Below are 24,948 nucleotides of genomic sequence, written 5' to 3' on the forward strand. Positions count from 1 at the left end.
ATATAATGTGATATATTACAATGCAATATAATATGACATGTTGTATCATATACACAAGTAAAGATTCCTTGATTTACAAAGAACACTCTAAAATTGAAAACAAATAATGAAAAACTATGGAGGACTTACTAGATAAAGGCTAAAAATATTTTCATGTCATGATCATCACAATTAAAAGTAAAACACAAGTAACATTTGAAAATACAAGGAATAATTATGATTGGCAAGCAATATATTTAATCTTGAAATTGCAGTAGAGTTATAGGTAAAGTAAATATAAAAGAAATATTATCATACTCAAATATAAATATTATATCTACAGTTTTATTTTGGAAAAGGCTTTAAAATAAAATATTTAATTAATCTCAAATGTTTATTTTAGCTCTAATAAAGTATGTGAGTGTTTTAGCATAAGGGATATTTTTACTAAGCAAATGACCCAAGGTTAAGAAGTGACAATATTCATCTGGGTGGGTTGGCCCAGCCCTGTAATCCCAACACTCTGAGAGGCTGAGGTGGGAGGATGGCCAGCTCAAACTGTGTAAACAACTTAGTTACTTAACAAAGCAAAACCCTGTGTCAAAATTATATACATTCAGTGGCCCTGGATTCATGTAGTTCAGTGGCCCTCGGTTCCAGCCCTAGTACCCCACACAGGAAAAGCTATTACGTGGAAGCAAAGACAAGGGAGGTGGCCATACGTGTCATAATTTAATGTAAATGAAAGGTGATCTGAAAGACACTTTGTCTTTTCCTATAATTAGCATCAAAATTTTTTCAGATCTATACCAAAATGCTAATATGAAATATACATCACTTTTGATTATGATGAAATTTCTTTTTTTTATTAGTACACATTTGCAGCACATAGTAGAAATGTTTTATTATCTGCATCTAGAAAAACTCATTACATGTAAATGTAACAACTTTCTGCGGTATGAAAATTATACATTTAAAAATAAAATAAGGACTAAAAAGTTTAATTAGGTATATTGATTTGAATATTATTTATTGTATTGACAAATATTTGGTAGTGTATTTAAAAAGCCAAAAAGTTGAATGACAAACTGGCAACTTAAATCAAATTAACAAATTGAAGACTGAAATGCATGGCTGTGTGTTTAGAAAATGGATTTGGCTGTTTTATAATAGAGAAGTCTATAAGGCACTTGTTTTTTTAAATAATGTGAATATGTTTGCAAGTTCCCTCCATTATATGTCAGTATTTCCACCATGGTGAAGAGTTTCACTTAAGTATCTCCTTACCTGCCCTTTCTGTTAGATCCAGATTTATATTGGTTTATAAGAAGATATAAGTAGTAACTACAATATGTATTGTAAATAGCGTAGACAAGTTGTCAGAAGAATGTGTGAGCACACATATAGGGTCACACATGCACGGTTTGCACCTATGCGTTAGTTTGCACACTATTCTAGGGACAGAGTCAGTAAGTTGGATTCGTTTTGTAAGCAACCAACCATGCTACTTTTTGCATATTGTTCCTAATATCAACACATTTCCTGTTATAATGTCCTGGGGATCTGCGGGTTGTTACTACACAAATAAGATGGTGTCAGATCCTTTTGCTGCCACTGCGAAAGGAGGAAAATAGTCAGTGGAAACCCAAGAATTTTACGCTAGTTGGGGTAACCGAGAACAGAGAAATTCTTAAAAGCAGGTTGTTGTTGGACAATGTTTTCCTGGTAACACTTGGCGTGGGTTTCTCTTGTTTAGAAGACTTGGCATTGCTAGTAAAAAAAAAAATAAATAAATGAAAATAAAAATCAAAGCAAAGCCTTTTGGGGTTAATTGGTATGGACTGTTTGGCATGGAGATTTCACCTTATTTAAGACTGAAATAGGTCTTTGGAAAAATCTTTTTTTATTGCTGCTCTTATTAAGCCTCCCGTCATTCCATTAACATTTATTGAGTGCCAACAATTGAGCAGCTGCAATCACACCTGCTCATAAAGAACTTTATTTAAAACTGTATATTTTATAAATAAACTTCACAGTCTTATAGAAAGACCACGCAGAATTCTGACAGCCTGTGAGTGAAGTCATCATCATCAAGTGACACTGCATAACACGCTTCAAGTTTACCGCTGTGATTTTTGGCTTAGCATTTCTGCTCTCTGTGTGCTGGTGGTTTTGTGCTCCCCCAAAAATCACGATGCCAGAGAGTTCCATTTCTGTTCACTTTTTAGTCTTGATTCCAAGGCCTTTGAAAGTAGCCAGCTCTTGTCCTCCGGGAGAAGGAAGGTGACAGTCACCAACTTTGAGGTGCCCCAAGGATTCCCAGGGCCAGCCCTGAGATGGGGCAGTATGCTGCTTACCAACCGAGAACAGACCAAAGTTACCTAGGGAGAGTTCTTTTGTTTAACTGAACCTTGACTGTGTTCCTAATGGGTGTTCAAAGGGGATGGGGGAAGATTATAACTATCTTTGTGATCAATAATCCTGCCCTAATTATATGTGCCTAACAGTTGGACTTTGACAAAGACCAAACATAGCTCCCCGCTGCTGACTCTGTGACCACAGGCAAGGTGTTTAGTCCTCGTTGACTCAGTGTCCTTTCTGCCAAAAGAAGCTAATGACACCTGCCCTGCCTTCTCCTCTGATGTGAGCAGCTTTCCAACTAATTAATTAAGCAGATATGAATTGAGCCCTCGTACGTGCCTAATTCCGTGACAGGCAGCAAGGTCATACACATGAATAAAACATGGCCCTGCCCAAGAGTGGCTCACGGTCCATCAGGGGAGACAAACAGGTACATAAGTAATGGGCACCGGAGGGTGGGAGTGGCGAGATAAAGCCAGGGACTCTACGTGATGGGAGGTGTCTGCCGGGAGCTAATTAATCCCCTATGGCAAGCATGCTTTTCAGCAGCGTCCTGAGAAATGGGGGAGGGGAGCTACCATTGAGAGCAGCCCAAGGATACTGCGGAGGAAGCACATTGGTACATATGAGGTGATGCAAACTGCACAGAAGAGAGGCGAGGACAGGAATGGCAGTGCTCCTCTGCCTGCCAGGTGGGTCACCTGTGTGAGCAGCCAGTGACACCAACCCACAAGGACTTTATGCGAGAGTGGAGCTCTTCGTGGTGCTTACTGAGGCCACATCGCGGAGTTGCTCGTTAGGCCTAAAGGACTTCTCTTTGTTCCCTACTTTGTTTAGTCCTGGTCTCCTCAAAGTTGATAACTGCACCTTGCTTGAAAGAATCAAGTAGTGCTAAAGGACATGAAAATCACTGCACTCCCAAGTCCCTTCTCCAAAGGCAGCTATGAAACACTGCAGCCACTCATTCCTTGTGGAATTTCTAAATTGTATGTCTACGTTGTGGTTTTTGTTGCTGTTGTTGTGGTTTTTTGTTTATTTGCTTTTCTTTTTGCTTGTCTTTGAGATATCCTTTCACTTTTGAAGATGAAACATACATCTTTGGCCGTCTTTCTTTATTAATCTCCATGTATATTTTGCCACCTTTGTGTACATAAAGTGGTTTATAACGTCTGTCACTTAAGAATTTCTTAGGGTGCCAGGGATTTAGCTCAGAAGTATTAAGAAGTATTAAGCACAGGTGGGTGTATGGAAATATATAATACTTATTAATATAATGTGTATCTACATAATATAATGAACATAGAATGACTACTCAGGGAACAGGTCTTCCTATTCCAGGTTTTATGCTTTAGCCCTCGTATTCTTGTTGAAAGGGGAATTTCTGTAATTTCCTTTGTTGATTATGTAACTTCTTTCTTGGTTCACCCCCTTGTTTGGGGGATTTTCTTCCTGAATTACCTTCCTGGAGTTGATATGATCTTTCCTTAATAAAAATTCAAAGACCTAAGAATTTCTTTACTTCACCTTCATTCTTGATTGATGATTTGACAGAGAACAGAATTGTAGTTTTGAAACCTCTTCCCCTCAGAATTTTAAAACATGTTTTTCACTGTATTTGCTCCCATAATGGGTGGTAACCTTGGAGACACAGAGACTCTGATCTTCTTTCAAGAAGAAAATAAAACAACTTAGATTCAGCTATTAGAGTGTAAAAAATAAGCAATGTTACTGATAACTCTTGTCTGCTGAATCTTTCCAGCGAGGACCTCGCCTGTTTGCCCAGAGCTCCCAGGCGGACCACAGTCCTGAAGCCACATCCTGTCCCAGTCACTGCCTTCAGCCAGGCTCCAGCTGTACCTCTGTCCCCAGGGAAGTTCCACAGACTCCGAGCTCACCCCTCTTCTGAGGAGGAATCTAAACGTCTTTTTAGCTCCAAGCTCCCTGGACACTCAGCTCAATTTCTTGAGGCAATTAACATCAAAGTTCATCATTTCCGGTGCCCAATCTCACTCTTTCAAGGGTTAGAACAGTCTCCCAGGGGCTGGAATTACAATGTTCTTTCATAATGTGGGTTCAGTGGGCATTTATCTGATTATGATCATGTCAGTGCTTCCCAACTGTATTCTTCCTCAGCCAGCTTGCTCTGCGATGTATGACTTTTCTTCCCAGGAAATCTCCCGTCCACAGTGTCTTTCATGAAAGAACCCATAATAAAGTTAATAATTTTAGCTTATGGGTTCCAAATATGGCTTTCATTTAAAAAACTTTATTAGTTACAAAGATTTACCGAAGAATTAGGAACAAGTTGAATATGAACCAGAACTGCTACAAGTCCTGCTATTGCTAATATCGATTTTCTCAAAATATGGTTTTATGTTTTTTCACTGGAAATAAACTCACCTCATACACATATAAAGTGGGAATTATGGTAGGAATTCCATTTCAGAATGTAACATGGTTAAATTTAGCTAAAATGCAAAGAATCACTTATAAAGAAAAAAGACACTGACATGCAAAGGTAGTTGAATACTGATTATGATTTAATAATAATGTTTTATAGATTACCTAATGTAAAAGAAAAATATATTCTTTTCATTAAAAAGAAAAAAAATATGTATAATATTTATACTCAAGCTTTATACTTACCATTATGAAAATTATACAGGCTCTCACTGAGTTTCCCTAAACATAACTTTAATTAACTGCAAAATATTTAATCTAGTATAATATTACTATTTGTGAAATGATATTCCTATTCACTTGCATTTAGCTTGTATGAATGTAGCCGTATAAATTATACTGTTGTAACATTGAATTTTTAGAATTATTAGAAAAATTTATAATTGAATTACTTAAAAAATTATTAAGCCTTCACTGAATGAAGTAAAAAATGGTGAGAAACAATTGATTTCAACATTCTCAGTTCCTTTTGTTTAGCAAATGTCTAATATTACAATTTAGTGGTGCTCTTGGGTGCTGAGAAAATGTGGTTTCCTAACCTCTATATTTCTAGGTTTAGGTTTGAAGGATATAGATTTCTATGAAGGGTAGAATTATGATAACATAAAGGAATTTTGACATATAACTGATGATTCCTGGGTTTTTTTTTTTTTTTTTTGGTTGGACAAATGATTTATCGAGTGAAAAGCATCAGTGAGCTGAAAGCTGTGAAATCTAGTGAAATTTATAAATAATTTGATTGTGTATTAGATCTTTATGGCTGTACTTAAATACAGTAACAAGTGGAGCTATAAATATTTAAGGTATGAAAATCTAAGGTATCTCTCATTTTTGATTATAAAGTGGTGGTCAAGGGATTGGATTAAAAGACACTTGTATCTTATGATCTGTGGTACCCTATTAAGAGACTTCTCTAAGGAACTGTGTTGAATTCTATGGTACATAAAAGCTGTGTGACTACAAACATTCTACTTAACTTTCTAAGTTTCAATCTGATTATTGGTAAATGGAAGCATAGTCATTCTAATGGCAATATTTGAAAAATTAATGCTATGAGAAGACATACAGACACCCTAATAAAAAGTGTTGGTGAAAATCCTGATGCAATTAATTGAATCCCTCAAAAATGAGACAGTTGGGGAAGTAGTTATTTCACTATTTGTAATGGAAACAATTCAATACTTTAATAACCAGAAGTCTACTCTGTGTGTATGTTTGACCTTCACCCCTAATTCATTTCTGTATGAGCAGATGAACAAATAAATGTAAAGGATTTTACACATTTGTACACCAGTAAGAATTAGGTTAGGGGCCAGGAATACACCTGAGCAGCACAGCCCCTGCCTGGCAATTACAAGGTGTTGAGTTGGATTCCCCATACCAATAAATAAATCAATAAATAAAGATAAACTTGAATAAATACTAATAGTATCAGTGGGGAATTTAATCACATCTATTATGGTAATGCACAGAAAATAAATTACCATGAAATAAATGTTTTGAAGTACAAAATGAAAAGTTAATATGAGGAACTGACAGAGCAGTTTTAGAAGCAGGTATTTTTGCTTCTCTGTCAACAAATCCTAGTGCAAGTGTATTCCGCCCACAAGCAACAGGTCCCAGTGGGGGTGCGAAGCACACACTCTTGCTTCTTGAACCTCAGGTCTGAATACATGATCCACCACAGGTCAGCACGCACAGTGGGAATTTAAGTGGTGCAGAGCCCTGGTGAATAGTATTGCAATGACACATTCTTCCTTTATAATAGATACACATGCAATCATTCCAGTAGACGTTTTAATACACTTTGGTGTCTTACTTATTAAGTGATTCTAAAGTGTTTGATAAAAACAATATTCAGAATTAACAATGATAATTCTAGAAGAAAAAGGGAATCCTGAAAGTGTGAATTTGCACTGCCAAACACAAAGATGTATAGGGCTTTGTCACCTGGGACAATATGGTGCTCTCAAAGTGCTGGACACACATAGAGAAGAAGAGCACCTGGACACTGAAGCCAAGAGGTGAGAGAGTTTGGAATCTGCTAAAGATAACTTGACGCATCAGTAAGGAAGAGACAGGCTTGGACATTAGTTTACTACGAAATGTCTGGATAAGTATCCCCCTTGTGGAATAAGTAACTCATCTTAAACCTCAGCATCTGTTCTGCATGGAGTAAACACACACATTCCCATTGCTACTCACAATTATAGGTCATCCTTAATATATCAGAAAAGTGATGGATTTCTTACAGTAGAGAGTGGAGTACACCTGATGGTGTCATTTGCAGACTAGGTAGTGTCCTTGTTGGGACCACAGAACCATCGAGCCAGCTTGCTCTGGGTGCACTGAGGCTATCCTCACACCTGAGCAGGTGACCAGAAACAGAAAGGCCTCTTCTGAAGCACTTCTCCTGCACCCTCCATTGAAAAATTAAATTAGAAATGCTGAAAATACTGTCATTCAGTTTTGGGGAATAACTTTGGAGATGAGGAAATAAACTTACAATTGGAGTAGTGTTAGTATAGGCCTCAGGTCTGTGCGCTGGCCTGTAAAGATGGACACAGTGAGATTATTCCTCTGGTTTATTAAGTCGTGTGACCATATTAGTGGTTTGGCTGGGTTCAGATGACCAAGGTGGCTGTCACTGGGATGAGTCAGGTGTCTTCCGGTGCCTCCCACTTTTTCACAGATTTGCTTGTGTTTTCTCATGGAGATTCTAGGACAGAAGAAAGAAAGCAGACAACACAGGGTTCAGTTTCTAAACAGACACAGTGTCACTTCTAATGATTTCTATTAGTGACAGTGAAGAACAAGGCCAGTGAGATCCAAGGACAGTTGTGACAGGAACTACAAAGTGGTCAAAATTTCAGTTCCAGAAAGGGGAATAACTTGGCTCATTTATGCAACTCATCTAGCATACCATGACTGCTTTATTACACAGGTCTGTGGGCTCCAGTAGCTGGAAATAGGGTTCCACTGTGGTGCCTATATCACGTGCACAACACTTTCTGCATTAAGTGCCTGGCCACTATAACTGAGTGGGTGATAATCATTGCTTTTTAGAAAATACATCTTTTGAGCTTTCATGAGCCAGGATAAATTTCTTTTCCTTTGATATATTTCATTCAATTTAAAGAGAAAGAATCAACTTATATGAACTGGTACAACTGGAGTCCTTTAGTTTATATTTTTAAGTACTTTGTGAGGGTGAGAGGTGTAAGAGTGGGGATAAACAGACCTTTTTGCAGTAAATCAAGGAATACATTGGACCAAGGCAGTAGGAGGTCATGAGGTGAGAAGTGCTTTCTTATCGAGATGAGTTCAGTAAACAGCTTGTGTGCCTTCTGCATACCTTGTTGAGTATCTAAGTGATGATATTTGCACCTTTAAGGTCAAGGACCTGGGCACCAGCTTGATCTATGTCATTAGATAAAAGATAAATTCTTTGTGATGCTTTCAGGCATATCTGAGTACAAACTGCTTTCCACATCAAGTGTGATTAACGTTGTTTCTATAGGTTTTCCAATGTTATTTACAAGGAGAAAAATGATGATTGGAATAATATATCTTGTTCCAGATGTTAAATCATTAGAGTTGTAATCAGTTTGATTTGACTGACAAAGATAAAGTCACACATAAATCAGGTCCACAAGTTCAGTTTATTGTTCATCTTCTTGTGAAAATTATGCATTGAAATAACATTTTTACTTTTACCACAAATACTAATAACCAAAACTGATCTTTACTAGTTACATTACGCATTAATAAATATGTTTTGCAATATCCTCAAATAGAGGGCTCTGGTTTGTGCTTTGTCTACTGCAAATACTATTTTCTAGAGCATACCCCTTGCCACCTGGCCTATGAACTGTGGTTCTAGAATTTTGCTGAAATTTATTGATAAGTAACTATTAATACACAGAGTACATATTTTTATTATCAGGGACATATTTAGTGTGTTCCTTTGAACTTAAAGCATAACTAATTGTATTTTGCCCTTCAACACTTATTGTATCAGATCATTTGAGATTTTATACCATGACCATTTTTCAAAGGTGCTATATCATATTTATAATTATCAAATTAAGTAACTGAAAACCATTCTATCGAGTTAATGTACCATCTCTTCAATTATTCCTCATTTAGATAATAAGAAATGTAGTTTTCTGAGTGACCTAAATGAGTTCACAGTTAATTGAGGCAGAAATTGAGGTAGAATTTACTCTACTAATTTCTAAATGAAGTATGAATGCTACTGAATCAAACCCCAGAGAACTGATATATGAGTAAAAGTAGGTTTGGGGTCATTACCAAAGACATAAAAAATATATCTCAATGAACATGGTTTGTAAGCCAAAGAGGCTTGTTTAGGAAACTTCTCATGATTTATCTTGCCAACTGAGAAACACTGTCTCCTTACTTTTTCCTTTTATTTTTTAAGCATGCAAACATCTTCCAACGTTTTGAGACCAACTTGAAATTGACTGACTATTTTGGGTTACATAATTACAGTTGCTTTAAACACAATACTCCTTACAGTGTGGGAGACTTGTAATCTGTAAGAGCTATTAGGTTGCATGATCAAAAACACTTGACCTAGCCAAGACATGGTCCAGCTTCCATAGAAGATGCTTTTGGTCCCCAGACCAGATGGTCAGTCTGATCAAGTGACCATCCCCTCTGCTAGAATGAACGAAATTCCCAGACCAGAGCAATTAGAAGCCTTCTTACTGCCCTGACAGGGCCTATAAAAACCTAGGTGAATGGTCTGCTGGCTGGGAGCAATGTCAACATCAGTTAAAACCGTAAGCCAGACATCTTCAAACAAAGCAGAAGCCTTCAGGAAATTATAGCTTTAAAAATCTTAAAACAGATTTTCTAAATTAAAAAAAATAAATTAAACTTGTGCCACATCCTAGAGGATATTCATAGAAACAGCAGAAAACTTTGCTCATTTGCTTTCTGTTTTTCTTATTTTGTATCCACTTTAACCCTATCACATGTTTTCATGGGAATTCTAAGGTGTCCTTCTAGAAGCTAATTGTGTGTGATGGGTGATAGAGACAATGCTAAAAACAACAAACTGCAATTTCTGGCAAAATGTTACCAAAAACACATGCATTTATTTCAAAGAATATATTCATTCATGAGCACTGGGATATGAAAATTGCCTTTGATGACTTGATTATTTGGAGACATTCAGAAAAAATTTTATTTTATATCCTACATGTGTATCCGATTTTACTGTTTTCAAGACACTTTTATCTTACAATATGTCATTTAATCTTCATAAACCTTATTTCCTTTGTTGTTTTACAACACATGGATGTGAGAATTATGGAGCCTGAAAGCTGAGGAGGCTCAGAGTACTTGCTGCTTTTGTTAATTAAGCATCTCATTCTCCCTTCTCAGCTTTCTGCAAATCACATTTTGCTGCATCATCCATGAAAGCAGTGTTGCACATACGTCAGAGTAACTCACATTCTGGGATGTCTCCAAAAGGACTAACGCACTGGGGTCCTTTACAAATACTTGTCTCATGGTTCAGGCACAGTTTGAAAGTGTGTACATTCACCTCACTGAGCCCTATGTGGTGGTGACATTTTGCAAATCCAACATCAGAATACCATAGTATCTGGCCATTATAAAATGTTAACCCTTCAATTACAAAATGCAAAAGGGCACAGACTCATGACAACATCGTTTTCCAAACAACTCTTGTGTCTAACACCAGTTTGGGAATTTGCTTATTCAAATTAACTTTACCCAGTTTTTTTAGCTTATTCAGCATATGTGATAGTCAAGACCTTCTGGTGTATTTAACCGAACATATCAGCGAACCCATATATAGATCCACATAAATACACTGAACTAATCTGTGAGCAAGGAACAAAGGCAATACAGTGAAGCAGAGAGAGTTTTTCTGAGCACACAATGCTGGAATACCTACATATACAGGTGCAGACATGAGTAAATGAACAAATCTAAACTTATATCTTGCATCCTTAATACAAATTAATTCCAAGCAAATGATAGTTAAATGTAAAGTGTAAAACAGTAAAAGTTCTTGAAGATAGCATAGTAGGAAATCTAGTTGACCTTAGGACTAGTGATGATTTTTTAGATATACAATAAAAGATTTAATCTATAACAGAAACAAATACAAGTTGCACTTCATTGAAATTCAAAACTTCTGCTCTATCAAAATAAAGTGCCAAAGGAATAAAAATATCATGTGCCACTAGAGGATGAAAAATTGATACAGCAGTGCAAAACCACTACACAACTATTGCAATGGTCAGAATCTGAAATACACCAAATATTAGCAAGATGATGAAGTAAAGGCAAACAAATCAAAAGCATATTCACATAAAAACTTGCACAGAATATAATTTTTAAGTGTCTTTTATAATCATTTCCATAATTAAAGCATTCAAGGTAAACACCTTTCAAAGAATGAATGGGTAAATATACCTCATCTATGTTAACAGTAGAGTATTATTCTGTTTTTAAAAAGAAATCAAACCATGGGGACTCTTGGAGCACACAATGTATATCACTAACCAAAAATTTGTCAATCTGAAAATTATGCATGACTGCTAAGCTGGATTCTAGACTGGACTAACTTGGCAGTGACTCATGGGATTAGTGATGGGCTTTCTAAGTATGTCTGACTAGGACATAGCGACATGAACTTGGGGTGTATACCTGACCATTCTCTCTTCCTCTGAAGAAACTGTTGGCTGCTTCCTAGTTGCCATGAAATGAGCAGCTTTGCTCTTTCATATACACCTGCCATAATATTTCTTCTTTGAAGCCAGTGGGATGGGGGCTGAATCCTGTGAATCTATGAGATGTAAAACCCATTTTGTCTTATAATTTTTAGATGACAGGTAGGTAGGTGCTCACAAGGATGGAAAAGTGATTAACTCAGAAACGTTAAGTGAGGGATGGGGTCCTTCTGTAATGTACCTTACCACATTTGTAGCAACCTTTGTTTCTGCTTTGCAGGAGGAATTTGGAAAGTTTTAGAGATGCCAGGTAAAGAATCTGTGGAATACTTTAAGTAGAGATTGATGAGTAATTTGAATCAGAACTCAGGAGATCAGCATGTTGATAGAAATGTTGATAGTAAAGACCAGGATACTGAGGACTCAGATGGAGAATCTATTCAGAAATGCAACAGAAATGAAATTGTGTATACTTCACCAACATCTTGAGACTTTGTAAGAAGCTAAGCTTAATTGTAAAGAATAAATTGACCTGGTGGAGGCAATTTCAAGACACCTCAACATTTAAGGTATGGCAAGGGCACTGTTGGATGCTTTTCACTAGATTTTTTCCTGAGAATCCTAGTCAAAAATCATAGAAAAGTTTTTTGAAAAATTAAATAGCTCAAAGGCAACCAAGTGTAATTTTGTGAACAAAGGAAATGTAGTTCTGGAAGGGATTATGTAGCAGGATACTAAATCAACTGAGAAAAAAATAATGATATCCATGTACATGAATTATGAACTCAATGAGAAAGAAATTAGGGAAAATGCCATTTACAGTTTCACCAAGAAAAAAATATATACTTAGGAATCAACCTAAAAGAAAATGACTGACCTGTGCAATGAAAGCTACATTACTCTGAAAAAAGAAATTGATGAAAATATTAGAAAATGGAAAGATAACCTCTGTTTCTAAATAGGCAGAAACACTGTAGACAAAATGGCCATTCTGCCAAAATACATAGATTTAATACAATTTCAGTAAACATTCTAACAGCACTCTTCATAGATCTTGAGAAAACAATTGTAGAATTCATGTGGTATGAAGAGAAACTCAGAACAGTAAAATCAATCCTGAACAAAACTAGCAAAGCAAGAGGCATCACAATTCTGGACTTGATATAATAATTCAAAGCAATATGTAGAGGATGCAGAAACAATCTTAGGCACATTTCACTATTTTATTATTGAAAAAGAGTCCAAAAACACATGAGAGGAAAGACAAACTCTTCAATAAATAGTGTTGGGAAACTGGCAATCTCTCCCTATGTAGTAAAATAAAATAAAAATTGATCAAATAACTAAATGTTATGGGACACTTAACTGTCTGAGAAGACAAATAGATACAATCCTTGAAATCACAGTGATTCAGGAGAAATAGAACTCCCAATTCACTAAATGTCAGATATACCTACTCTGTGTCCCCCTGAAATAAAAGAATGGATTCCAAAGAAAAAAGGAGGATACAAGGAGGAAAGGTTTATTGGGAAACCTGAATGGCTCCTAAGATAGGAAGAGTCTTGGGTGGGTGGGCCTCTGGGTGATGTCATTAACCTTGGCTTATAACCTCTAAAACAGGACACTTAGGAGAAGGGGTTGGCCCAGCGTTCCTGGTTAACCACTCAGATGTCTGTTGTATATCTGGACTTAATTTACAGGGTGTATTAATTATGGTATAATTTCATGTTTACATTTATCCTTTAGAGGAGTAGGTAAGTCTGGCCATTGTGACTTTATTGTCAGTGCTTGCCCTCTTCAAATTCTCTTCCAATCCAATATCTGCATTTTTCACTCACATTCTTGACAGTCCAGTTCCTTTCTGGCTGTACATAAATTTTCATCTAATTTAGCTGCCTAGAATAATCAGCACAGGCAAGGACTTTCTGAACAAAACCCCAGTGGCACATAGCATATCTCTGAGAATCAACAAATGGGATGATACTGTATTAGAAAGCTCTGAGCAGCAAATGAAATAACCAACAAAGTGAAAAGATCTCCTGTAGAGTAGTAAATTTTTTTGTCAGTAATTCCTTGGACAGAGGCCTAATATACAAAATAGAACATACGAAAAATTCAAAACAAATTACATCCCCTCAAATAAAAGACCCAATCAAAAAATGAATAAGTTAAATGCACAGACATTTCAAAGATGAAGAAGTACAAACAATAAATACTTGAAGGAATGTTCAATAGTACTGGGTATTAGAGAATTGCAGTTTAAAGCAATTATGAGATTTCATCTTATTGCAGAATGAATGGCCAGCATCAAGAAATCAAACAAAACCTAGTGCTCTGCAAGATTCAGGGAAAAGGTACTCTTCTACACTGTTAATGGGAATGTAAACCAGTACTTCACTATGTAGATCGGTACAGGCATCCCCCAAAAATCTGAAACTAGAAATTCTATTTGACCCAGGTGTGACCTTTCTACATATCTTCCTAGTAGAATTAAATACATGCATACTCATGTTGATAGTATCACAGTTCATAACAGCTGGATCTTAGAAGTGGCCCATACATTTACCAGCACCTAAATGGATAAAAGTCTGTGGTATTACACCAACTGGATTACTACTCTGCCTTAAAGAAAAAGAGTCATTTATAGGAATTGGATCTACCTGCAGACCAAAAAGTAAAGTAAAACAAACCAGACACACAAGCTTAAATGTCACATAGGTTGAGAGATCAGAATAAAAATAAAGAAGAAGAAATTCATCCTCAGAGAGTAAGAGAGTCAAGACATGGAAGGTTGGGAGGGAAGGTAAGGGATAAAGGATGGAAAGTGTAATTTGGATGTACTATGCATATATACCAGGTCAACACAAAGATTATAAGCACTATGTGCTGAAATACGTACAAAAAAGAGAAAAATAAAGGAAGGAATGAAGAGATAAGTGGAAGTGGGAGAGAGAAAAAGGAAAAGGAATTTTAAAAACCCAATTCAAATGTGTTACTCACATGTACCAACTTTTCACAAGGAATATAAACATCAGTGTATTACACACTTGTGCTGATAAACTAAAAACAACAATCAAACCAATTACTTGTACTGGGACAAGAAGAAACATTTGTGTACATAAAAAAAAAAAATCAGAAAGACTCTATCTAACACCCAAGGGTATAAAATGTAATTTTTTCATTTGATAAAAGAGGTCCAGGGTCCCCTGGTCCCGAAAGTCCTCCTAAGGAATTGGATCCCTGAATTCATTTCACAAAGTTTAGCCATCCAGAAAATCAGATAATGCTCTAGCCGTGGTCCAAGGGGGACAGCCTATGGTTTCCACTAATAGTAGACTTTATTATCTTCCACATAATACTGGTTGTTCACGTTTGCAGAATAAGAGTTGTGGGGTCATGGAGACATCCTTGGAGAATGCAAAGGAAAGCCTGTGAGGAAGGCAGTGTTTCCCCAAGATGGCAGTGTGTGACGCTGTGAGAGTGAAACTAAGGATGCCAGGATGAGGCCTTGGAAATGCCAGGAACACGTGAGGTCTGCTGAGGAAAGCTCCAGGAAATGAGAGCCCAAGAAAGAGCTCATGTTGGATGCAATGAACAAAGCCATAGGGTTAGGGCTGTCAAACGCTGGTTGACCTCACATCTCATCACTAAATATTCTGGAGGAGCTACAGGATGTAGTGTTTGTCTTGATGGATCTTGTTCTTGCTTTGATCCAATTCTTTTCCATCTCCCTACTCCTTCCTTTTAAAATGGTAGCACTCTGTACCTTTGTACCTTAGGGTTTTGTAATTCTTCTTTATTCTTACAGTCTTTAAAGCTAAGAAACTGTATTCTGTCTCAGAGGAGACTTGAAATTGGGCTTTTTTGTAAGATTGAGACCCCTGAGACTTTGTGAAAGGATTCTCATGATTAAAGTGGATATGGGATAGTTGCATCATGTTAGGCAATGTTATGTCCTTATGTTTATTTGGATATTATTGCTTAAAAAACATATTTGAATATTAAGTTGACAAGTTGGGATTGTGACAGTTAATATGGATTATCAACACAGAATTTGGGAGCCACCTGGATGGTTAGTAAATCTTCCCTTTGAGTGTGTTTGGTGGGGGATCATGAAAGCAAAGCCTCAGGATAAATATCTGGTCCTTTACCCCTTCTCCGATGCTATTCTTTTGATGTGATCCTGGCTGCCAAAAATGGAAAAGTTTTACTCCAACAAGACCTTTTTCCCTGATGTTTGTACCTTGGAATCAGCTAGAGAAGAGCTAAATTCTCTGAAGTTATGTTCTAAATAAATCATTTTCTGCTTAAATTGTGTAAGCCCTTTGGCCCCAATGATGGAAAATTGATTAAATCTTGCATACTATCCAACCATATGACAATCAGGGTAAACAAAGCTATGGAGTCGGTGAAATGATCAGTAGTTGTCAGAGTGGGTTCAGGTGGGGTGAAGAGGTAAACAGGTGGAACTCAGAGTAAAGTTAGAGTTGTGAAACTATGTTTCAGAATGATAGAATAGTGAGCACATGTCCTTGTGCACATGTATAAACTTACAGAATAGGTATGGGAAGTACAACGGGGAATTCTACCACAATGCATTGACTCTGGGTGGTACAGATGCACCAGGGTGTGTTCAGTGGTTTTACCAAGCATAGCACTGCAGTGGCTGTTGTGGACAGTGGCAGGGGCTATGCACCTGTAGTCACAGAGGTTATATGGGATATTCTCACTTTTATTGCAAATCTAAAACTCCTCCACAAATTAAATTCTGTGAAAAATATTGGTTGCTTTTTTTTTTTTTTTTTTTTTTTTTTTTGGTTGCTTATGTTGTTCTTTGTCAGATTTTGGAATTTCTTGTGTACTATGACTTGCCTGTTTTTTTTTTTTTTTTCAAAAATGAGAGTTGGAAGGGGACCAGGCCAGATCAGTGACTATAGTAGCAGCGGCTGGGAGTCCCACCCAGTCTGCGGGAACTTTCTCCCTGACCTGGGGTGCAGGCTGGTTCCCTACCAGACCAAAGACCAGGCCAGGTAGTGACTGTAGCAACAGCGGCTGTGAGTCCCGCCTAGCCTGTGGGAAATTTCTCCCCAACCTGGGAACCCGGGGGGTTCCCTACCAGACCAGGGACCAGGCCAGATCAGAGACTGTAGCAGTGGCGGCTGGGAGGTCTGCCCAGCCTGTGGGAACTTTCTTCCTGACCTGGGGACCGGGCCAGTTCCCGACCTACCGGACCTGTGAGAGGAGCAGAGGGGACTGGGAATCCCGCACAGCCTGAGGGGACACTCTTCCTGGCCTGGGGACCAAGCCGTGGTTCCCTGCGAGGTCCAGTGAGTGGGATCATCGCAGGGAACCCCATCCAAGGTTGACAGAACTCTCTTCCATACCTGGAACAACACTTGAAGTTCCAAAATACAGGAAAATGACAAAAAGAAAGACCAAAATGCAATCTCAAACATCCAGCCCATCCCAAGAAAGCCCAGGAGCCATGTGCATAGAAAAAAACACATGCCACATGACTGAAATACCTGAAATAATGGTAACTGAAATAAAGAGGCAAGTATGGAAGCCTTAAAGGAATTCAAACTAGAAATAATCTCTCAGATAAAAAAAGAAATGATAAAAGAAATGAAGCAGATGCTAAACATAGCTAAAGAAGATGAAGTTAAAAAAATGTAGGAACTAAACAAAAGGATAGAATCCCTGGATGAACAATATAAGAAACAAAACAGAATACATAAAACGGATGGAAAGAGATATACAGGAAATCAAAAACTCCATTGAAAGTTGTAAAAACTGCCTCAATGAATGTGAAGATAGAATCCAAGACCTCGAAGACAAGATTTCAGCCAGTGAACAGGAAAGGAAAGATCTTTTAAAAATAACAAGAAATCAGGAAATAACAATTCAACACCTACAGGATGACACAAAGAGAAACAACATAAGGTTGATGGAGGTAAATGAAAAAGAAGGGGACAACATAGGATGTCAAGAGGATATTTAGAGAAGTAATAGCTGAGAATTTCCCAAACACAAGATTGGAAACTGATATTAAGATCAATGAAGCATATAGAACTCCAAATAGTCATAACCAAAATAAATGTACACCCAGACATATAATAATGACCATCCCAGAAACTGAACAAAAGATTAGAATATTAAAGGCTGTCAGAGAGAAAAGAGAGATGACCTATAAAGGAAAACCTATCAGAATCACAGCAGACTTCTCAGCACAAACAATAAAGTCAAGAAGAGGATCGAGTGAAGTATTTCAGATCCAAAAGGAAAATGATTTCCAACCTAGGCTGAATGTACCTTGCAAAACTGTCCTTCAAATTTGATGGAGAAATAAGATACTTCCATGACAAAGATCAGCTGAAAAACTTCATGATCACCAAGCCAACCTTGCAAAGAATACTGAAAGACAGCCTAGATAGATTTAGGAAAAAAACACTAAACAAAGCAGACAATTAAACAGAGCAAAAAGATAAACATGCAACAGCACAAAGATAATATGTCAACAATAAACCAATATATAACAGTTCTAACTATTAATGTAAATGGTCTCAGTACACCAATTAAAAGAAACAGACTGGCAGAATGGATCAAGAAACAAAATCCAACCATATGCTGCCTACAAGGAATCCATCTAACCCAAAAGGATAATCACAAACTGAAAGTCAAAGGATGGAAAGTAATACTTCGTGCAACAGGAACCCCCCCCCCCAAAAAAAAAGCGGGGGTAGCTATTCTGTCTGCAGACAAAGTCAACTTCAAGCCAATAATGATCAGAAGGGATAAAGAAGGTCACTACATACTGGTTAGGGGAAAACTCCAAGAGGAAGAGATAACTATCTTAAATATATATGCTTCAAACTCCAGAGGACCCAGTTATATAAAACAAGTACTAACAGAAATGAAAAACCAAGTCAGCAGTAACACAATTCTAACAAAAGATCTTAACAAACCATTGACACAGTGGACAGATCAACCAAACAGAAAATCAACAAAGAAATAAAAGAACTGAATTGCACCTGTGAAGAAAAGGACTTAATAGGCATATACAGAGTATTCCACCCAACAACAACAGAATACACATTCTTCTCAGCATGGATCATTCTCTAAAATGGACCATATATTAACTCACAGAACATATTTAAATAAATGCAAGAGAGTTGAAATTATCCTTTGCATGCTATCGGACCATAGTGCTATGAAATTAGTAATTAATGATAAAAGATATGGCAAAAAACTCACAAACTGCTTTGATCCTGTGACCTGAAACACCGTTTCTAAGATGATAGCGTGTAATCTATTAACTGATAGCTTACTGTTTTTTTTTTTTGTAGTTCTGAATTACTTGTCCCCTTACACTGTTTTGTATGATTCTGCTTTTTTTCTCTTTTTCCTTTCAAATAAAAAAAAAAAAAAAAAAACAAAAATGAGAGTTGAATTTTTCCTCATGCATATCATGAAGGGTGATTAATTGTGTCAGTTTAAGTAAGAGAAACTTGACTAAACTGGTTCAGCTATTGCATGTCTTAAGCTGTGGAAGACCCTCAGGCGGCTGCTTGCCTGGATGTTGTAAAGGGCAAATGAGGAAGGACAGATGTGCTTCTGTTTCTTCATGGGAGCTCTACTCTTCTCCCTCAGCTTGGACATCATATTCTGCCTTCCAGCACGACTCTTCAGCCTACAATGCACACCTATCAGCCTCTTGATACAGACTTGCAGGGAACACTGAAGTGAGCTCCAGATCCTCAGCTGGATCCTTCAGTCTCCAGTGTGCAGACGCCTTCTGCACACTTCCTCATCCGACCCTCGAAGGTACAGCTATGGACCAGTCTTCTAAGTTCTTACATATTAGTCTTGTGTTACATCTGTTTCTCTAGATAACTTTGACTGACCCACTTATTACGAATGTGTTTAGCTGGCTATACTTTGTCCTTCATTGTTTCCTTGTTATATTCAAGTAATGCAATTCTGTGTTGAAACCAATTTATTACAATATTATAATAAACCCTACTTGGTCATAAAAACTTACTTTTTCCTATAATATCGAGTGACATATTATGACAATTCTGCTGTCATCTATATTTTAGTTTAGGCTGTATTTAAAGTGAATTATTAATGTATATGTGACAGTCAATGGTTGCCTTTCTTCAACTTACCAATATTTCACGCCATTTTTTACAATAATATGTATATTGTGATTATTATTACTTTTTGTTTTTATTGAATTTCTATTGTAACTATAAACAAATTTCCCACATAGGCCACCTCTTTCATGTACCCCCTTCTACTTGCAAAATTGCTTCTCCTAGCTTGGCAAACTCAAGCAGCATTCATATGCCTACAGTTCTATTCATCAAATATTTATGACAACCCAGAAATATTTACTATGTAAGATACGGACAGCAATTTAACCATATCCTTCCTAATCTGTCCATTCTAATTGTAATTTTAGAAAAGCCCTCTATAGTATATTCTATATGAATAGTAAAAGTCAAAAAGCGACACAAAATAGAGTTTAGAAATTACTTTATAATTTTTTAAATGAAAAATAATCCTCATAAAAAAGGAGTAGACAGCTTTTACACAAGAGCAAATTGCTACCTTACCACCAGAACTATTGTGGTAACCACATAATACAAGAAAGTGTAGTGTGTACAGTAAACTCATAGGAGGAGAATCCAAGAGGCTGCTAAACATATGCAAACATGCCCATCGTTAAGAAGAAGTAGAGCAATGCAAATTAAAACATTAGCTACCATTTATATACTGGTGCTAAACTTAGGCTACCAAAGAGAAAAAAGTCTTTTAATAGTTTATAATAGCAACGTATTTGGAAATTTCAACTTTTATTCATGGCAATAAGTAGTATTATTAAAGGTACTGGGAAAAATTGTTTTGAGAATATATATTTTATCTGACTTGGGGATTTCTCTGTTTTACAGACAACCAGGAGAGACTCTCATGTATTTGTTCATGAAAATCTGCTAGTGATTTCAGCACTGAGTCTGAAGTTATTGTTTCAAAGACAATGAAGCTCACTTTGGGTCTATAAAGGCAATATATATATATATATATATATATATATATATATGGAACTATTTATGTCAAATTAGTTGTATTTTCTTAAATATTGACATTTAGAGTACTGAAAAATTAATGTTCAATTTTTAAAAAATCAAAATTCTTGTGTGTAGTTTATGCACTGAAAAACCCATAGGCTATAATAAAGAGAACTAGTAATTATTGAAGCCTTAATATGTATCGAGTTCTTTAAAAGATCACACATGTTTTAACTTTATGCCTAGAGATTCTTGCAATGTGCGAGTTTATAGTATGTTTTCTTCACTTTATAGGTGAAGAAACATGCTCAAAAGTTAAGAAATACTCTCAATTCCTTACATTTGGGATGCAAGAGGATGCTCTTAGATACTCCTTAATATTCTTCAAATAACCCCAAATTAGTCACATGTGTATACTTATGTGCACATGTACACAGATACATTAGTGAAACAAAATTTAATGGATACATATTGGAGAGGAACAAGTGAAACTGGGATTGGATAACTGAAGAAAGAAGAAAAAAATTATAAATCCTACATACAAGACAACTAACAAAATGAATTAATGCATTTCTTTTTTCTCCTTAAATGATTGGCACATTTGTCTTCTTACATAGTTATAAACTATGAATAGAAGTACAAAGTACAGCCAGTGACAGAACTTTCCTTTTCTGAGGTATGTGACATGAATTTCCAAGACAGTGGCTGATTAGCATTCCAGATTTTAAAAGTGTTTATATCTGAGAAATAGTACTGACCTTTTATTTCCTTTTGCTGGTTTAATGATGAATGCATATTTGAAAAACATCAACATATTGCCAGTTGAACAAAACACAAGGCATTTTGTTTCTCTCAGATGGATATAAACAAAAGAACTCTTAATTTTTCTCCTTGAAAATGAATGCATTAAGAAAAATAAAACATTCTTCGCATGCACATTGCTAGCAGATCGTGAGATTGGCTCATACATCTGTTATAGTGATCTAAATCAAGCCTCTGCAATATCCTGGTTGTTTTTTTTTAATATGTTGTGAGCAGTTTTCTTGGTAAGATCAGTTAGACCAGCTGGTTATGTCTGAGGAATTTAACCTATGCTATTTAGCGTTTACTGAGCAATGTCTTTGGTATATTATTAAGGAATCAAATACGAATAAAGACAGACCCTGATACTTCTGGAGTTCAAAATCAAATTGAGAGACCTTTATTAAGCACACACATAGTTATATGCTCACCTGCTGTGGTAACGGAAGTGCTTTAAAATTGCTCTGAGGCTATAGAGTGACTTAGTTTACTCCCCTGTTCCAAGCAGGACTTGTAGACACTCTACTGCCCTCTGAAGGTAGCATGAGGTCAGTGTGATAGCAAAGAAGAGAACTTTCTGGACAGAGGGAATCTCCATGCACACATTTTTATTGCACTTTTAAACCACACTGATTACTAATTGCAAAGAAAATCGGTAATTACATGCACTACACATTTTGAAGACATTGTGTATTGCCACAATGTATGCAAATGTAATTATTGTTTCATATTTATTGAGTGATTGACAGATGCTAGAGCTGGATGAAAAATTTTATATGTCTTCGTTTATTTAGTTCTCCAATAAAAGCTTATATTTACATCTTTTTGAAAAGGAAACTGAGTTTCCAAAATACTAAAAGGTAAATATGGCCTGTCTGAGGTTCCAGTGAAAGGTTGCTTATTTGAAAATTGTGCATTCCTCGGATTGACTATATGACACATAAAACTATAAGAAATCATGATGTGATTCCCATTCTAGGAAGTCTGCTTCCACAGGTTGACTCATCTTCTAATAACATGAACTCTCCATGTGGGTAAGACATGAGGAAACACTGCTTTTACCTTGAAGACTACACATCCCTAAAGCGGGAGACCAAACTTAAAACAGAAAGTTTTGTCCTGTTCTAGTAAAAGTGAGGAAAGTGATCTCTGGGCACTGGAGAGCTTCATGTGAATGCCAGACTGATGCCTCTGACCTGACCTTCCTCCCACTCTCTCCCTAAAGTCTTCCGTGAGATGCTTTTGGAATGTTGAGCTCTACATTGTCATGGATGCAAGAACCTGGTAGCCAATGATTCTTCTCTGGGTTCATATTTTATCCACTTTCGGAATTTTACATCTTGTATCGAGATGCCACCCCATCCCCTGCCACGCCTCATGTAGTCATAGGGAGCTTTTCAGAGAGGGCCGGATCTGGAGTGCATGATGCCAGGATCAAGGGTGTATGATCGCTAAATTAGTCTACTGCTTGATTTGGCACGGTTCTGGGTGAAGATAATGGACAGTCCTTTCTGGGTGTGTCCTTTCCTAGGGGCATGCAACCTGCTTGGAATATAGGGACAGAAAAAGAGCCATTGCTGTCTCTTGCGTGTTGTTTCCTGCTTCGTTGCTTTGTTGCCTTTTGACTGTCCTGCTTCGCCGTAAAGTGTTCCTCCTCTGTAATACCCTTTTGCCGGGTAGCCAATTAATTATGGACTGAAGCCATTACAAACTGTTCTGAAATAAAACTTTCCTCCCAAACTTTGGGTGTTGGGTATTTTGTCTCAGTAACAAAAATGTAGTTAAGATGTTGGCCAAATATCATTGGTTTTATTTGATAAATACTTATTATTTCCTCCTACTGTATTACCATCCAAGTAAATTTGTTTAAGCCCTTATTATTATTTATGTATGGTCTTCTAATCAGACTTTTAATCCAGGGTGGTTTCTTTCCTCTTCTCTTTTATTTACACATGTGCAAGAGCTATCTTGCTAAAAACAAGCTGACTCCTACTTTTGTGAATTCTCAAATCTTTAATTCATCATACAAAATATTTTATGATCTTCCCCTGGGCTAACTTATGGCATGGTTATTAAGAAGCAAAATTCTAGAATCAAGCTGAAAGTGCTTCAATATTTACCTTGTTACTTGCTAGTTGTGTGACCTTGAACAATACCACCTAGTGGTATGTGATCTAATAAATAGATATTATGAAGTTAAATAGCACATTACCTTAATCATTTAACGTCATAATATCTATTTCCCATATTTGAAATGATAATGCTGCATATCTGATAAAAATGTTGCATGGATCAAATGAATATATATGTAAATTAATACATACATATATATATATATATATATATATATATATATATATATAATGTCAGTAGCGACTACTAAACTTTTGGTGTCATTATGACTTTTTCTTAACCCATATTTGCGCGCATATGCTTTGAGTGCACCGCACCCAGGTTAATGGTTCATTGCATGCAGTCCTCCCTCTCTGTGAAATGTCATTCCACGTTTCCTAGCAAACTCCCTTCATTCTTCTTTCATACATAGGATTGAATCCTGGGCCTTTGTACCTTTGTACTGAGCGACACCTTGGTCCACGTATTTATGAACTTAGTTTTGACATGTGATCGCACTACATTAGGAGGTTACCCACACTGAACTACAACTGGCAGTCTTCTTGCTTCACTATCCTGGAGTGCTGGGGTTGCAAATGTGTGCCACTGCGCCCCGTTCAGATTTCTCATATCCTTTAGCAATGCAGTGCTGACGTCTCTGGTGCTGTAATACCTTCTGTTTTTTTTCTTAGAATTAATAGTTAATGGTAATTAATTCATGGCATAAAAGTAATACTTTCATGCTCGCGTTTCCATTGCAGGCTGGGATGGTAGCATTCAATACTATGTTATGAGCTCTGCTTAGATACCATCCAACCACACCATGCTCTCATCATGCCTATAGAGGGGTTTCACTCTGCTATTTCTCTCACTGAGGGAAGAGTGACATGACAGAGAAAAGGTAACTGGCAGTTAGGGAAATAACTGGGAGGAAGACATTAGAGGCAAGGTTCCCTACAAGGAAGTTACTGCCTGATACAGACAATGGTCACTGAAAGGTCAACTCTAAGGGGATGAATACAAAAAAGTAATACTAATAGGGGAAATATAACCCCTTTGCTATCGCATAAAGAATAAGTTATTTTTGTTTGACATTCTCTTTTATCACTTCACACTGCCTTCTCCTCCAATATTCCCATTTTCTTTTTTCTTGATTCATGGTTCTACATATGCTGATAGCTCCATAAACAAAAGACTAGAGCACATTTGAATGTCATAATTACTGTGACGACTTTATAAATCAACATGAAATGTAGCAAAGTGCATGAAAAAAATGTGAAGTAGGATTCCTGCTTGGTTGATGACAATGTTTATTAGTCGTGTGACTCTTCGGTCTCCTAACCACTAGACGAGTTTGTATAATTGCTATCTTAAGTTGCAAATTATGAACACATGAAAATCTGCTAGGAAAATTTATGAAGAGCTCTATG

The sequence above is a fragment of the Cavia porcellus genome, unplaced genomic scaffold (genome assembly GCF_034190915.1).
Source record: "Cavia porcellus strain 051 isolate PalLab524CR breed Dunkin Hartley unplaced genomic scaffold, mCavPor4.1 scaffold_18, whole genome shotgun sequence".
In the NCBI taxonomy this organism is placed as follows: domain Eukaryota; kingdom Metazoa; phylum Chordata; class Mammalia; order Rodentia; family Caviidae; genus Cavia; species Cavia porcellus.